The sequence below is a fragment of the Lissotriton helveticus genome, chromosome 5_1 (assembly GCF_964261635.1).
Source record: "Lissotriton helveticus chromosome 5_1, aLisHel1.1, whole genome shotgun sequence".
NCBI lineage: Eukaryota > Metazoa > Chordata > Amphibia > Caudata > Salamandridae > Lissotriton > Lissotriton helveticus.
Genome location: NC_136065.1, coordinates 2,060,000,455 through 2,060,016,027, shown reverse-complemented (window position 1 = coordinate 2,060,016,027; position 15,573 = coordinate 2,060,000,455). Strand labels below are relative to the sequence as shown.

The 15,573-nt window shown below is 49.3% G+C and overlaps 1 protein-coding gene across 1 annotated transcript in view; it reads right to left on the bottom strand.

Moving 5' to 3' along the window:
* LOC144756287 (regulator of G-protein signaling 3-like) overlaps positions 1–13,307 on the bottom strand; it is a 456,864-nt gene extending 443,557 nt beyond the window's left edge. Inside the window, exon 1 of the mRNA XM_078645947.1 lies at positions 12,831–13,307. The gene's annotated coding sequence lies outside the window, so the exon portion shown is untranslated. The remainder of the gene's footprint in view (positions 1–12,830) is intronic.
* Between the last annotated feature and the right edge of the window lie 2,266 nt (positions 13,308–15,573).

Here is a 15,573-nt window from a genome sequence, read left to right as displayed (position 1 = left end):
GGGGAGAAGCCAAAGAAATTTAAAGGAGAGGTGTAGACATTGAAGAGTGTGGGGCTAAGAGATGAACCTTGTGGCATGCCACAGGTGAGGGGCTTGAACACACAGCAGAGAGGTGGAATGCGCACTGCCTCTCACTCACCTAAAAAAAAAATCAAGCAGGGCACGGCTTTATTTAATGCTGAACTGTGCTAAGGTGTCATGAGAGGAATGAAATCCAGACCGCACTTGATCAAGTATGATCTTTGATATAACTCACAATATTTGTGCATTTATCTTCTCCAAACCTTTGGCCACAAAAGGAAGGGGTGAGATGGGTCTGAAAGGACTTTGAACTGAAAGCTCTGACGAGGTTTTCTCAGGAGAGGGACCTCAAGGTGTTTTCCAAGCAGTGGGAGCCACAGCAGTAGAGACAGAAGAGTTACGTACATCCGTCTCAGTAAGTGAGTATAGTGTGCAGTGCCAAGTGGCTAATGGTAGGTGAAGTAAGGACAAGGGTCTAATGGAGAGCCAGGCTTAATCTCTTAGCCAAGGAAGGCGTCATATCAGCCGGCAGACGGGAGACTTCAAGCGTTTCCCATCGAGTGTCTGAGCATATGAAGGTGACACCAACACCCTTAATCTTCTTAGAGAAAAATTGTGAAAGTGAGCTGCCTGAGCCTCTGAGGGCACAATGAAGCAATTGTTTACTCAATAAACGGGCTCCACTGCACACACTCACAGGATGAAGATTGTTTATTACTGCCCTGGAACGCTACAGGCACTCGCCACGGGGCGAGCACACCACTGGGGTATCCTGGCACTGAAATCGGGTTGTGTAAGATTCTAGCTCCATTTGCTGGCGCCCACAGTTAGGCACAGGGAACCAACCAGGTCTTAAGTGCCCTCCTGAATCTTACAAGATCTGGTTCATCTTTGAGTAAATCTGGAAGTGAGTTCTATTTCTGGGCGGCAGTGACAGAAAAGGCCGGCCACCTTCGGGACCATTAGATCATGATGAGCAGATCCTCTCACAGTGCAAATGTACAGATATTGTTAGAGCTGGGCACCAAGGGGGTGGAAGGGCTGCTAGGTGACTGGATTGCTTTATGAAACAAACCTAAGGATTTGAACATAATTCCCTCTTTGGCCAGTCTAGACACATTTGGGGTAATATGGTCGTCCTGATGTTCAACCTGTAGGATGGGAAATTTAAGTAAGGATGCCAAAATTCTTCTGTGTATAGGTGGAAAACTACTGGAGTTGATGACATGGAATTCTCGGATGTTCACTCTGTTAGTCGAAGGAGCAGGTGCGCCTTGGACTTTGAGAGGTACAGACCTTGCTGCCCTTATTTCCATAGTGTTTCTTTATGCTACACATTGCCCTGTTTGAAGAACTTGTAATGAAGTCTCCACTATGCTGAAACCTTCCTGACTTCCCTGATTAAAGTAGAGTTTTCCAGCTGCCCAACTTTAGTTTAAGCGATTTTAGATTCATGCATGCATGGACAGAACGATCAAAACTTGTATACTGACCACCAAATGTTTATATCTTATCTTTGGCATTGCTGCGGCTGAATTTCTTCTACGTATTATATTACTGAGACTAAATTTACTTTGATGCTTTGGATTCCCTGTGATGCGGTATCTTTACAGTATGTTTTTGAGATTTATTTACATTAGTTTGGTTTGATTTTGTAATGCATTTATTTAACTGCATCCATTGATTCCTGGTCCTCATTGTGTGGTCAAATGGGCTACACTGTAATTGAATTGGTTGCTAAATCCCTTTTATCTCTCAGTCATACTAAAAAAGGTCTATTGCCAGAGGAATTGGCTACTTCAACCCCTTAACGGACACTGTCTGCTGAAAGCAAGAGTCTGAAGTTGAAATACTGGGAAACATTGAAAATCAAATGACTGATTTCCCCCAGTAATTCTCAATTTCTAAGGCAACCCTCAGGGTCTCTCATGTGATCCCTGTTCTATCTATCACCACCTCCCTCTCCACAGTCATCAATGCCATTGCATTGGGAACTCTGTGGAGGTGTTACCTGGTGATATCGGTGACATTTTTTATAAGGGGCTTAGGGGTGATGAGCAACATAGAAAAGCTACCTCTTTAAAGAGTTAGAGGAATGTTTTTAGGGCATCAGTGGAAGCACTTTCGGGGCTATATTCTGCTGTCTATGTAAGGTGGGGCTGCGATGCGTTGACATTTGGAAACAAGCATTGGCATAGCCAATAGGTCTTGCCTTTTGGACCTTATGTGTTTAGCTATGCAACACTTGATGTTGTTGCACCAAGGATATTATGCTGGATAGCTAAACACTATGTACAGTATGTACATCTGGAGTAAAGAAGCTGAATATGTTTAAATAATGCCCCGGGAAAAGTAAATAATAATACAACTGGGTATCAACAAGAGATTGAGGGATGGTAAAGAGGAAACACTCTTGGTCCCCCAAACAAGGTAGTATAAACAAAAAAGAGTGTAACTTCTTTACAAGAAGAGCGAGCATGAAGAATCTTAGTAGATTTTAAAGAAAGCCCTCACTCACCAACCTGGTTGGTGACATGCTTCATCATCGGGCCCCACCGGGAGAGGCCGAATGCCTCGCCGGTGTGCTGCGACACCAGAATTACTGCGGAGCTGGATTTTTTGATGATAGGTGAAGGTGTGATAAAGTGGTTTAAAAGTGTCTAGATTGGCCATTTAATTTCGGACACAATCAGACACACTAAAAACTGAGTGTGTGAAAAGGGAGCTAAATAAATTGTTCAGCTACTTCCTATGGAGTGGGGCCGACGTGTTTCTGCCCAGGTGGTATAATTTACTGTGCATTCATCAGGACCTAAAAGCTATAGCCCGGTGGTATGGGCGCGCTAAGGCGCACGTTTACCTGAGGACGTGAAAGTTAAAAAATAGGTGTAAAAATGTGCAATCGAAGTAATGTGGGTGGTCACTCTTCAATATAGAGAAACCAGATTGCACATTTGGTGTGAAAAATCTCCACACCATGGGTCTCGGGAGGGGGGGGTGGCTAGAATGGCACACCGCCCGCGTCCCCAGGCACCCGCTTGGTACCTGCATGTGTCCCTCTAGAACCTGACCCCGTCGAATAATACAACACCAGATCAAATAAAAAAAATAAAAATCAGAAACCAGGCAAACAATAACTAAAAAAACATAAGGTCAGTGACTGCAGGCAAGAAAGATGGGTAGGCACAGCCGAATAACCCGGAGGAAGAAAGAGCCAGCAAATAATGAATTATGTATCCCTTTGAAGATAATGCCCATTTTCTATTTAATTGCGCCAATTATGTAATGAGAAGGGCGTCTAATGAGATGTTTTCATGATTGAGAGCTTGGAAAGGAAAGCAATCACTTCTAGAGGCTTACTGAAAATCAAAAGTCAGATTCTGCAAAAAGAACAAGCGCGCGCCTCACGCTGAAAGTAAAAAAAAAAAGTGTGCAGGCTATAGCGGGAGAGAGGAGGAGGAGGGGTGAACGCGTGAGTGGTGCGCGCGCGTTGGGGAGAGCAGTCTGCTCTTTTTCAAAGCACATACTCATGCTTGTGGTGCGCACCTGCGCACTCCCGCAAGGCGTATGCCGCCACAAGCATGTGCTTTGAAAAAAGAGCTGCACGACGGCTAAAGGTCTCCTATGCAGCACATGAACGCAGTGTAGGCGAGACCTAAAAAACGAGCTCAGCACCACAAATGCACAGAAAAACACTTTCCTTCAATTTCACCCGATTTTTACAGCTTTCCACATATTCTAAATGACTCTCAAAAGTATGTCAGTGAAGGCCAAAAGAAACCAAATATTAGTGCGCAACTGTTCTAAACTTTTCGTAATAATGGCCTATGTAGGTAAGAAACTTCCATTTTTAAGTCTGGCTTAATGGTGTCACTGTCTGAATGACACTTTTTTAGCAATTCTTTAAAAATCTGCCTAGAGTGGGCTTTGGCTTGGCTTCACCCAGAGGAGTGTTACTCTCTCGCCTCATGTCATCAGCTGGTGACATGTCCTTCAGCCTTCCAGAAAGCGCTTCCATTAGAACGCTCGAGAAATTATTCTAAATCTGAAAAATAAACTCAACTGTACTTTTTATCACACCCAATTCTTTGTCTCTTGCATCCATTTTGCTACTTTTTTCCAGCGTTCAAAGGCAATATGTCACGGTTTAACGTGATAAATAAAATATGTGCATAAAATTAATGAAAACAGCATTCGTGAATGCCCGTGTTTAGGTTTGTTGGTACAATAAAGCCAGTTATTGGCTTTGCCAATGCTTGTTACCTTTACTGCTATAGATTGACTAATTTACTTAGGTCTTGCTGGGGTGTGGCGTTTCACAACCTGGGATGAGAGACCAGCATGTTTCCATGATGAACCAATGGTTTTCAGTATTCCCTTTTGGGAAAATATGGCTTAAAGTACAGTTCCCCTCGACCAATGTTTTAGAAAGAGGTTTCACTGAGGGGGGAGGGGTGGGGGTCTGTGGACAGTGGTCACTGGTGGGAAGCATGAACTCTCTCTACCGCAGGAAGGTGCATGAGTGCGAAGAAGCAGCAGCTCTCACTGGAGCTGGGGTGCACAATGACTAACCCTGGGCAATATTTAGATGTCAGCGTAATTTGTGAAATATTGGAAATTGCGTGTTATACATATGTTAAAATTCTAAAATCACACCATGCCACCCATCTGTTTGCGGAAAAACTGTACAGGTGCAAAAACAACAGTTGATGGACAGAATGCAGAACAATGTCATACATTCACCCAAGTACAGAGATCTGGGCCTAAATCCATCGGTTTTTTGCTCACCATGCCATTCCAGTTTGAACCCAGCCATATGCAAATCAGTCTTGACCCTGTGCCTCATGGGAACAGTCCAGCCCGTACTGCCAAGCCAGGTCCTCCCTGGACTGGAAACAAGCAGTTTCTGAACTGGGGTGGTGGAGTGAGCTAAAGAATGATGATGGATTAAACCCAGATCAGTTGCCTGGGGGTGAGTGTTTAATTTGCTCAAGCGCTCCATCCATTATCCCCTTTGGTATTGCTTTGTTCGCCCTAAGTTGGCAGGATATGCCCAGACATGGGTCCCTTGTTCACTCTACCACTGGATTCAAGATAGCCTGGCTGATGAGGGTTATGAACCCGAAACCGGTCCCAGGATGCTTGTTTGCGGTCCAGGGAAGGCATGGCTTGGCAGTTCAGGCTGGACTGTTCCCATGAGGCACATGGTCAGACTGATTTGCATATGGCCATGGCTGAACTCAGGTGGTGGAGTGAGCTAAAGAATGATGATGGGTTAAACCCAGATCAGTTGACTGGGGGTGAGTGTTTGATTTGCTCAAGCGCTCGTCCATTGTCCCCTTTGGTATCGAAAACTGTAGAAGAGCATGGAAGCGCAGGAGCAGCCAGCACACGAGTGGACGTTCTTTGCGGCAATTGGGCTTTTGTGCTATGATTTTTAAATAGGAAATACTTCCTTCTATCAAAGAAGCAGCAGGGAGGGCTCTGCTGCAGTGCGGAATGTGCAAGAGCATCTCACACAACTCATCTTGGAGGGCAATGAAGGTCACAGGGTTTGTAAGCACCTTGGAGTGACGGCGAAAAAGAACAGGTATCTGTCCGCCAAAAGAGTGAGATGAAAGAGGGAGGAACAGAGAAAAATATAAACACAGGGAAAGAGTGAGTGACGAACAGAGCGAAACAGAGGGAGAAACGGAGTGGAAGAGAAAGTAGAGAGAATGGATACAAAGAGGAAAAAGGATACAAAGAGGAGAAAGTGTGAGAAAAAGAGACAAAGCAAGAGAAAGGATAGAGAGAAGACAAAGAGACGCAGGTGCGTAGAGGAAAGAGGGGAAGAGATGGAGAGAGCAAAGAGAAAGGGACGTGATGGAGTAAGAAAGACCAAGCTAGAGAGACAGGGGCGATGAGTGAGAGGAGAGCGAAAACACGAGAAGGGAGAAAGAGACAAAGCAACAAAGCAGGGAGAGAGAGAAGGAAAGTGACAGGTGGGGAGAGAGACAGAGATCGGAAGCAAGAGAGATAGCGAGGAGAGTGCGAGAGGAGAGTGGGCTAGGGGGGAAATAATCAGAAAAGCAGATAGATATGCCGAGAGAAGCGGCAGAGAGATGGCAAAGATGCAGAGGACAGGAGGGAAGGGAAACGTGGGAGAAAGATAAACAGACATAAATTGGAAAATGGAGAGTAGGAGAGGGACACATAGTATTGGCGGCAAACTAGGATGAAAAGAACAGAAAACAAAAGAAGAGAGAGAGGAAGAGACGAGATGGAAAGAGGCAGATTGGAACAGAAAGGAAAGAGGCAGATAAAAAGGAGAAAGGCAAAGAGAGCAAAAAGGAGTGGGGGGATTTGATAGCAAGATGCGACATAAGAGGAGGCATACTTCGCTGCCAACTCGCCTGTCTCATGTGAGACACCAGGGCTGTCAGAAGGTGTCTCGCCTGAGAGCAGCGCGCTGAGACGTTCAGAGTGATAAAGACTGGCGTCAGGTGTCACGCTTGAGACGCGGCCACGTGACGGCTTCTGGAGGGCGGTATATAAGGAGAGAGAAAGAGACGCACAGGTGTCATGCATGAGATGAGACCACGCGATGGGTCCTGGAGCGGAGAGAGCGGTATAAAGAGAGAGAGAGAAACAAACTGGTGTCAAGCGTGAGATGAGACCACGCGATGGGTCCTGGAGCGGAGAGAGCGGTATAAAGAGAGAGAGAGAAACAAACTGGTGTCAAGCGTGAGATGAGACCACGCGATGGGTCCTGGAGCGGAGAGAGCGGTATACAAGGGAGAGAGAGATGGAAACAAACAGGTGTCACGCGTGAGATGAGGCCACGCGATGGGTCCTGGAGAGGAGAGAGCGGTATACAAGGGAGAGAGAGATGGAAACAAACAGGTGTCACGCGTGAGATGAGGCCACGCGATGGGTCCTGGAGAGGAGAGAGCGGTATACAAGAGGGGGAGAGAGAGGGAAACAAACAGGTGTCACTCATGAGACGAGGTCATATGACAGCTGCGGGAGGAGGAGAGCGGTATACAAGAAGAGGGCGAGAGAAAGAGGAGACTAGGTCATGTGACGGCTGCTGGAAGGGGGCGGAGGGGGAGAGCGGTATACAAGGAGAGGGCGACGCACAGGTGTCACTCATGAGACAAGGTCATGTGATGGCTGCAGGAGGGGGACAGCGGTATACAAGAAGAGCGAAAGAGACGCACAGGTGTCACACATGAGACAAGGTCACGTGACAGCTGCAGGAGGGGAGAGCGGTATACAAGAAGAGGGAGAGAGAAAAAGACGCACATGTGTTACTCATGAGACGAGGCCACGTGATGGCTGCAGGAGGGGACAGCGGTATAAAAGGAGAGAAAGAGCACAGGTGTCACGCATGAGACGAGGTCATGTGACTGCTGCAGGAGAGGGACAGCAGTATACAAGAAGAGAAAACGAGAAGCACAGGTGTCACACATGAGACGAAGTCACGTGACGGCTGCTGGAGGGGAGAGCGGTATACAAGTAGAGGGCGAGAGGAAGGGGAGACGCACAGGTGTCAGCATTAGATCAGACCACGCGATGGGTTCTGGAGTGGAGAGGGCGGTATACAAGAAGGAGGGTGAGAGAAAGAGGAGACGCACAGCTGTCACTCATGAGACGAGGCCACGTGACGGCTGCTGGAGTGGAGAGAGCGGTATACACGAGGAGAGGGGGAGGGGGACGGGTGGCTGAGAGGATAAGAGGGCGAAAGCTAATAGTGAAAGAGGTGCAAGAGCGGAGACGCGAGAAAGGGGCGTTAGAAAGGGGGGTTGTGAGAGGCGTGCAAGAGAGGGAGAAACAGAGAGCGCGAAAAGGTGATGACAGCTGATGGGGACGGAGGAGGAAGAGTGGATCAGAGAAGAGGCGGAGAGGTCGCGGGGGGGGGGGGGTGGTGGGAGGGCGACCACCTGTCCCGTTATTTCCCTGGCCTGGACCGCCAGTTATTTCAGGCGATTGTGCGTTATTCGTAATTGTTTTTAGAATTATCAGTAATTTGTAAAGTTTGCCCGGCGCGCCCCTGCCCCTCCCCTCTCAGTACCTCGTGCCTGGCCTCTCTGCTGAGAGTTCACTGCACCGCAGGGGGACTTCCGGGCCTTGGCTGCTGAAGCCCCTTCCCCCAGGCTGGTCTGCTTTTGAAGTTTTGCTTCATTGTTTGCAGGTTTGGGTTGCATTCAAGGCGCAGGACTTCAAGAGCTTCAGATGTGTTGAAGTGCAGGGCGCTTTGAAGTGTGCGCCTCTGCCATCGACGCCCAGTACATGCAGCCGTAGTTTAACCCTTTAGTGTCTCCTTCTCTAGCTCGCACTAGCTGCGTGTGCTCGTGTGTGCACAGACATGCAAAGCTGCCTGTTAATGCACTCAGACCGTCTCTAGGACGTCTGTCTCTCACCTCTGCACATGTGATGCTCGCATATTAGCGCTGTGGCGTGCGCTCGCCTGCTAGTGAGCGCTGTAAGTGGGTATGTATGCAGAGTCAACCTATGCATTTCTTTTTTTTTTTTTTTACTTTGCCCTAAGGACACGTGTGATTGCAAATCTGTGGTGGCTTACTTTTTTGTTACAGCCAGGCTGCATGTTAAAATATCTCACGAGGTAATGCACCTGCTGTACAGATCATCGCATCGCCAAAATCATCCAAGGTTCAGTAGTGGGAGGATAACTCTGGTGGTTAATGTACTTACTGTGGAGTGAACACAGCCGACAACACCAGGTCACAGATGTGTGATATCGAATTTACTGAGTTATTGCTTTGACTGCAGCTAATCTTGTGTTTCCCAGATCAGGAGTTTGATATTCAAAGTACGGCCCGCAGGCCGCATGTGGCCCTCCTCAAGAAAACCCCAAAGGGCCTTGACTCAACTCAGTAAGGCTGAGTCCATATAACTAAAGAACGAAACGATTGCCAGTACTGAGCTAAACTCACCTAATACTTCCAGCTAGACTTTATGAATGAAACTTAAAGATCCACTTTTGTAATTGCAAAAAAGTGGATATTTCTGTTTCATTCATAAAGTCTAGCTCAAAGTATTTGGTGAGTTTAGCTCAGTACTGGCACGTGGCCCTCCTGACCTTTACGTGTGGCCCCCCTGGACACCAGCAGCACAGGGCTTCTATTTACTGGACTCGGCGCTACCATTAAACATTTTTTAAATAAACAGCACGCATTTATTTCAAGATTAATTCCATTTAAAGAAAGGAAGTAACTAGGGTGTACTGCACCCCTTAACTTTTGTAACACCTGCATTTTTAAAGACCGCAAACGTGTAAAAAATTAGTCTCTTCTATAGTCAAAAAGTATATTTCATTAACCTGCATAACCGTTTCACCTTACTAAAGCAGACTATAGGAGTGCATACAGAAGCAGGTTTCTTTAAAGTGATAGTTTTCAAACATGAATTTAGAAACATTCATATTCCTACCCCCTCCCCTCTCCCCATAACAATGTAATCAGTGATTTAATCCAAACACAGGAGAAGGTTTTGTACAGCACAGATTCTGAAGTTGTGTATTCCGAGGTCCTCTTATATGTCATAATGAAGAAAAAAGAGGGAAATTGAAATAAAACATTGCCCAGGATCACACAATTTGGGCAAATGAGGAAGCCAGGATTCACCCCAGGTTTTCAGGCTCCACATTGTGCAATTCAGTTCAGCCACTAGATCCACATGCTTCGCTTCCTCTACACCCATTTTAACCCCCGCCCCCGAACAACACCCTGCTGGCATCATTGTGGCCCTCAGTCACACCAAAGACAAAACTTTATGGCCCCCGGAAAATGTTTGTGAGTGCCCATGGTCTAGACTCAAAGCACGATGGCCCTGCTTATGGGTGCAGCTGAGTTATCTGACCCCGTGTACGCACAGGGGTGGTAATCCTAATTACCTTGCAGTTTACAGCACAAAGTAATAACAAGATGCAATAAAGTTCTCGCCATCTGTTAGATATCGGCAGGTTAAAACTGCTGGAATTTAACAGAGCAAAACAGTACAGTGGTGTGTGGGTTTTGTCGAGCACCAAAATTGTATACTACTCCCCCAAAACTCAGGATCAGTGCAATCTATTGCCCCAATACATCAGGACACCAGGGGGGCAGATATCAGGTTAGACTAATCAGGCCCTGGTAAATGGGGCCTATATCACCTGTGGGAGTGCACCTTTTCTTTCTCCATGACCTGTCCATCGCTCTTAAGACCACTGTTCCAAGCTTGCGAAGGATGCTATGAGTGCGGTTCTAACCATCCTCAGAATATTGGGTAACAAAATGAAGGACTGAGTAGCAAACCAGTTCTCTACACTCATACCCTGCTTCCCGGGAGACTGACCGAAGCAGAAGCATGCTGAGGGATTTTGTAAATTTTTGGGAGCGCTGTGTAACCTATCTGGTAAAGTGGTTTGATTTATTTTGCTTTTGGTACCATCATTTGTGGTAAGAGGGCAGAATCCTGTGTCAACTGCCCCTTATGTCGCCTCTCAAATTTTATTTAGAGTGCATACAGCTGCTATTTTTTTAGTCTTTAAATAAATTCACTTGCATATGAATGTTTGTACAATACTGCTATGTGCTATACAAACCAGAGAACACAAGCCTACTGTGACCTGCACTTGTATAAGACATCTATTTACTTTTATGTCATTGCTTGACCTCCTCCCATGTGTCCCTAAAATTGACCCTTTGTCCTGAATTTTTACAGTCACTGCCCATAATTTGCTCTATGCCAGGTGGTTGCCCTAGAAGAGAGAAAGTGGGTTAGAGATGGACGAGAGTGGAAGAGAGACAGGGCGTGGTGAGTGGAGTGATGGTGTGTGTGAAAGGGATTGATGGGGTGGGGCAGAGCTTCGAGGAGCTACAGAGAGGTTCTGATCCTGGTTTCGAAGAGTCTGCAAGGTCTAGGTCCGGCTTCTCCAACGGGTTGCTCGTGAGCTACCAATGGCTCTCCAGGTACCCATAAGAAGCACTCCTGTGTGCCGCCAGCTAAATAAGCAGCTTTTGCTCAGTTAAATTAATAAAGAGCACAGATTTTGAAAAGTGTGTATTCAAGACGCATATGTCTGTGTATTCAGAGCCCAGAAGCTGATGCTTGAGTTTTTATAAAACTTTACAGCTGATATGAGTGACCACTCGTGCGGCACAACCGATCAATTGGGTTCTTATAAAGCACGACTACTCACCAGTAAGGGTCTCAAGGCGCCGAGGGAGACGTATTACTATTATTATGACCTTGGAGCCAAGGGCATCGCATCAGCGGCAGCCCGGTGTGACCCAAGGAGTGGCATTGCACATTCATGCCGTTTGCACGTCACTTCCCAGTGGTGTACCATAGGACCCCACGGCGCGGGGGCCCCCGCAGCAAAGCACCCTGACCTGAGAGCTTCTGATCGAGTCTGGAGGGTACCTTGCAGGAGGGTCCCCTCAAGTTACACCACTGCACTCTCCTGATGCACTGAGGTGGTCACTGCTGCCAATCGGTTCACGGTTCGATCCCTAGTGCCGGCGACAGGTTAGCCTGGCACCAAGTCACTCTGGGCAATAGCTTGCTCAATCTTCCCAAGGGCCCCCAGCGCCGGGAAACCACTTTGGAAGTAGCTGTGCGCTTTACAAATACTGGCACTGGAGTGGGGGGTGGGGGGGGGCACTACTGTAGCCTCGTCTGACATGGTCACTATTACAACACTAGCAATAGAAGTAGCTCTGGGTGTTTTTCATTGGCTATAAGTAGCTCTTATTACAGAAAAGGTTGGAGACCCCGCTCTAGCAGTGAGACAGGGAGTGGGTGGCCATCAGAGGTGCCCCTGCAGTATGAGACCCCCCTGAAAGGGACTGCAGCCTAGACACCATGGCGTGGAAGGAATGTGGGCTCCAAACATGCATATTCATGGCATCTCTAGAGAGAAAGAGACGGTCGACGAAGGGGCTCTGCCTGAGAGCTGTCTCTTCAGCACTCTGAGAGAGCGCACAGGGAAGAGACTGCTCCTGGAGGCGGCCTTCGATCTTCACCAAGGTACAGGGAGGGCATAGTCCTGTCTCTTGTATCTGAACTCTCTGCACCAAGAAACAGCGACGGGCAGCGGGGTGTCTGTCTCTTTGCTCTTCTTAATGCCAGCAATGTGGAGACAGACTTTTCTGTACGCCACGAGGCAGCATGGAGAGAGAGAGACTGCTCATGAGGTGCAGTCTGGGTTCAGAGACGACGATAATATGAGACTGCTCCTTGCCACAGATATCTCTGAAACACGAGACAGCAGGGCGGAGATCAAACATGTTAGTGAAAAGACAATGCGTGCGGAAGAAGAGACATCCACGGGACTAGACTGCTCCTGGTCAGATCTCGTGGCACCAATAGACCATGCAGGGAAGAGAGCGCGCGCCGAGACATTCTCCTCGGCGCTAAGAGGCAGAATAAGGGAAATGCAAACTCTGCGGGGACCTAAGGTCGGCGAGCGGCGTTCAGTAACTTGAACTTAGGTCAAATGTGAGAATGAGAAAATGCAAGTTCAAAGCAGGGAAGATGGAAGAAACAAACATATAGCAAAAGAGAGAAATGAGCACACCCATAACAAGTGTAGAGGTGGCAAAAAAAGAAAATGCAAAAGAAAAGAAGTTGTTAAAGTGAAAAAGAAGAAATTAAATAAATAACGAAGGGATAATATAGGTGAAGGGGAGAAAGGGGGAACGCGAGAAAGGAGCAGAGAAAAGGTGACAGGAAAAAGGAAGAAAGAAAGACTGGCAGAGACCAGGCTAGAGTGGTCGCTCCCCCCCTCCCCCCATCTCTGCCCTGGTGCCAGTGCCCCTTACCTTCTCTCGCCCTCCCGGCCGGGGAGCTGCCCTGGCACCGCCGGCCTGTGCTCATGTGCTGCCCGCTCTCCGATGCTTCGTCCTCTTCACCGGCTCCTCTGCCAGCCCTACGGTGCCAGCCTGGGGCGGCTCCCCTGGGCTCCTGAGCCGCTGCTCTCCTGGGCCCAGCCTCTCCTCTGCCAGCTCAGGTGCCCTCAGGCTGCTCCTCTGCAGCACCCCTTCAGCCTTTTCTCTGCAAGCTCAGGGGCTCCTCTGATGCCCCTCTGTTGCTCTTCTTAAGGCTGCTCCTCTGCAGCAACCCTTCAGCCTCTACTCTGCCAGCTCAGGTGCCCTCGGGCTGCTCCTCTGCAGCACCCCTTCAGCCTTGTCGCTGCAAGCTCCGGGGCGCCTCTGATGCTCTTCTGTTGCCCCTCACATGCTCCTCCGCAGCCCTCTGGTGCTCTTCTTGAGGCTGCTCCTTTGCTGCACCCCTTCAACCTTTTCTCTGCAAGCTCAGGGGCTCCTCTGATGCTCCTCTGTTGCCCCTCACGTGCTCCTCCGCAGCCCTCTGGTGCTCTTCTTGAGGCTGCTCCTTTGCTGCACCCCTTCAACCTCTTCTGTGCCAGCTCAGGTGCTCCTCTGTTGCCCCTCCCTCGCAGCCCTCTGGCGCTTCCCTCAGGCTGCCCCTCTGCAGCACCCCTTCAATCTCTTCTGTGGCAGCTCAGGCACTCCTCTGTTGCTCCTCTGTTGCTCCTCTTCACTTGCTTCTGTGCCAGCCCTCTGGTGCAGCTCAGCTGTACTTAACCCGCTCCTTTGTGGATCCCTGCTCCTCCCTCTGCTGCTCCCCTCAGCTACTTCTTTGCCGCTCCTCTCAGTCACTTCTCTACCACTCTGCTGCTGCTCGCTGCCTCTCCACCTCTGCGTTCCTGTGCGTTCCTCTGCGTTTCTGTGCGTTCCTTTGCGTTCCTGTGCGTTCCACCGGCTCCTCCTGCTGTCCCGCTCGTAAGCTGCTGCCGCTTCTGTGCCCTCGGCTGCCCCGCCTCTGTTTCTTCGCTGCTCGTCCCCTGTTCTTCAGCTGCCCCACCTCTGTCCTGCTGCTTTGCTGCCCCGCGGCGTCGGGGCTCTGTCGCTCCTCCCCAGGCAGAGGGTCTGCTGGTCCTCTGGAGCCGTAGCTGACCTGCGTCGGGGCAGTTCTGCTCCTGTGTGCTGTACTCTGTTGCCCCACCTCAGGGCTCTCCTCCCCAGTCACAGGCTCTGCCCTCCAAGCTCCTCCTCAGCCGCAGCCTCTCCCCTGCCCGCCTTGCTTCACCTCCAGCTCTGAGGTGCCAGACACGTCCGTTTCACGCCCCCACCCCAAACAGCGTCGGCACACACGCCCGTCCCCCCTGCAGGAACCTCTTCTATTTTAAGGCCCGGGCCGCACAGGTCCCCCTCAGACGCCCTTGGGCAGGGCGTGTGCGGGGTGGTGCCAGGGGGCGTCGCCTCTTCCTGCTTCCAGAAGGAGGTGTGCGGCTCTCGCTGCTGGGCGCGCGGGAGCGCTGCCTGCCTGCCGCTGCCTCTAGGCGCTGACTTCCCAGCCACCCTCTGCTGAACCCCGAGAGATCGACGGTGGCCTTGGAGCCCCCATCGTCTCACCCAACACCCGCCGATGTGTGTGGCGTTAAATCACATTTGGACACGTGCCCGTCGGTGCGCGGTGGTGTGTCACTACTGCAGGGGGTCAAATCATGGCGGGGGTAGAGTGGTGTGATTAATGCAGACGTATCTGTAAGCGCTAGAGTCTATCTGTTTCTAAGCGCTCCCAGGTGTTCTATATGGGGGTGAGACCGTGAGGATTAAATGCCTTGCTCAAAGTCACACAGTTTAGTGAAGTGGGTATGGGTAGATTAGAAGTCAGACAGAGTTTGTCTACAATAAAAAAAATATCCACCAAACATCCCAACTGGTGGACCGGTCAACAGATCTACTCAACCAGTAGATCACTCAGATACTAGATCACATTCCCTCTTTGATACTAGATCACACTTCGTATTAGAAACAAGATCAGACGTCACTTTAGACATAAGGTCCCATCTCACCTTAGATACTAGATCACACTTCAAAGTAAACACACGATCACCTCACCAGGTCACACGTCCTCTTAGACACAAGATCACATCTCTCTCAGGCACTAGGTCACACATCACCTTAGGCATTATATTACATCTGACCTTAGACACTAGATCACACTTTAAATTAGACACAAGATCACCTCACGTTAGGCACTAGATCACTAGTGGAGAAGCGTGGCTCAGTGGTTAGAGGCGGCAGACCCGGAAGCTGAGATCGACCGTGGACCAGGGTTCGATTCCCCGCCTCGGCGGGTCTCGGGCTCAAAAATTCCACGGACCTGATAATTCTCGCTCTGGTGCCTACTCGACTCACGGGGTCACACTCTGCGACTCTGGGCAATAGCTTGCTTAATCTCCACTACGGCCCCTCGCGGTGGGATGCCTGGCTTTCACCTTGTGGACACCCTGCCGGGGTTTCTCACAGGGGAATACCAGGACGGGTTCCCTAAGCAAGCACCGGGATGCTCACGGGCAGCTGTGCGCTTTACAAGTCCAACACATTTACATTTACATTTACACGCCACCTTACCCACCAGATCACATCTCACCTTAGCCATCAGATCGAATCTTATCGAAGAAACTACATCACGCCTTAGACACAAGCTCACATCTGACCTTGGACCAAGGTCACTGGAATTATGCAGCAGTGGATG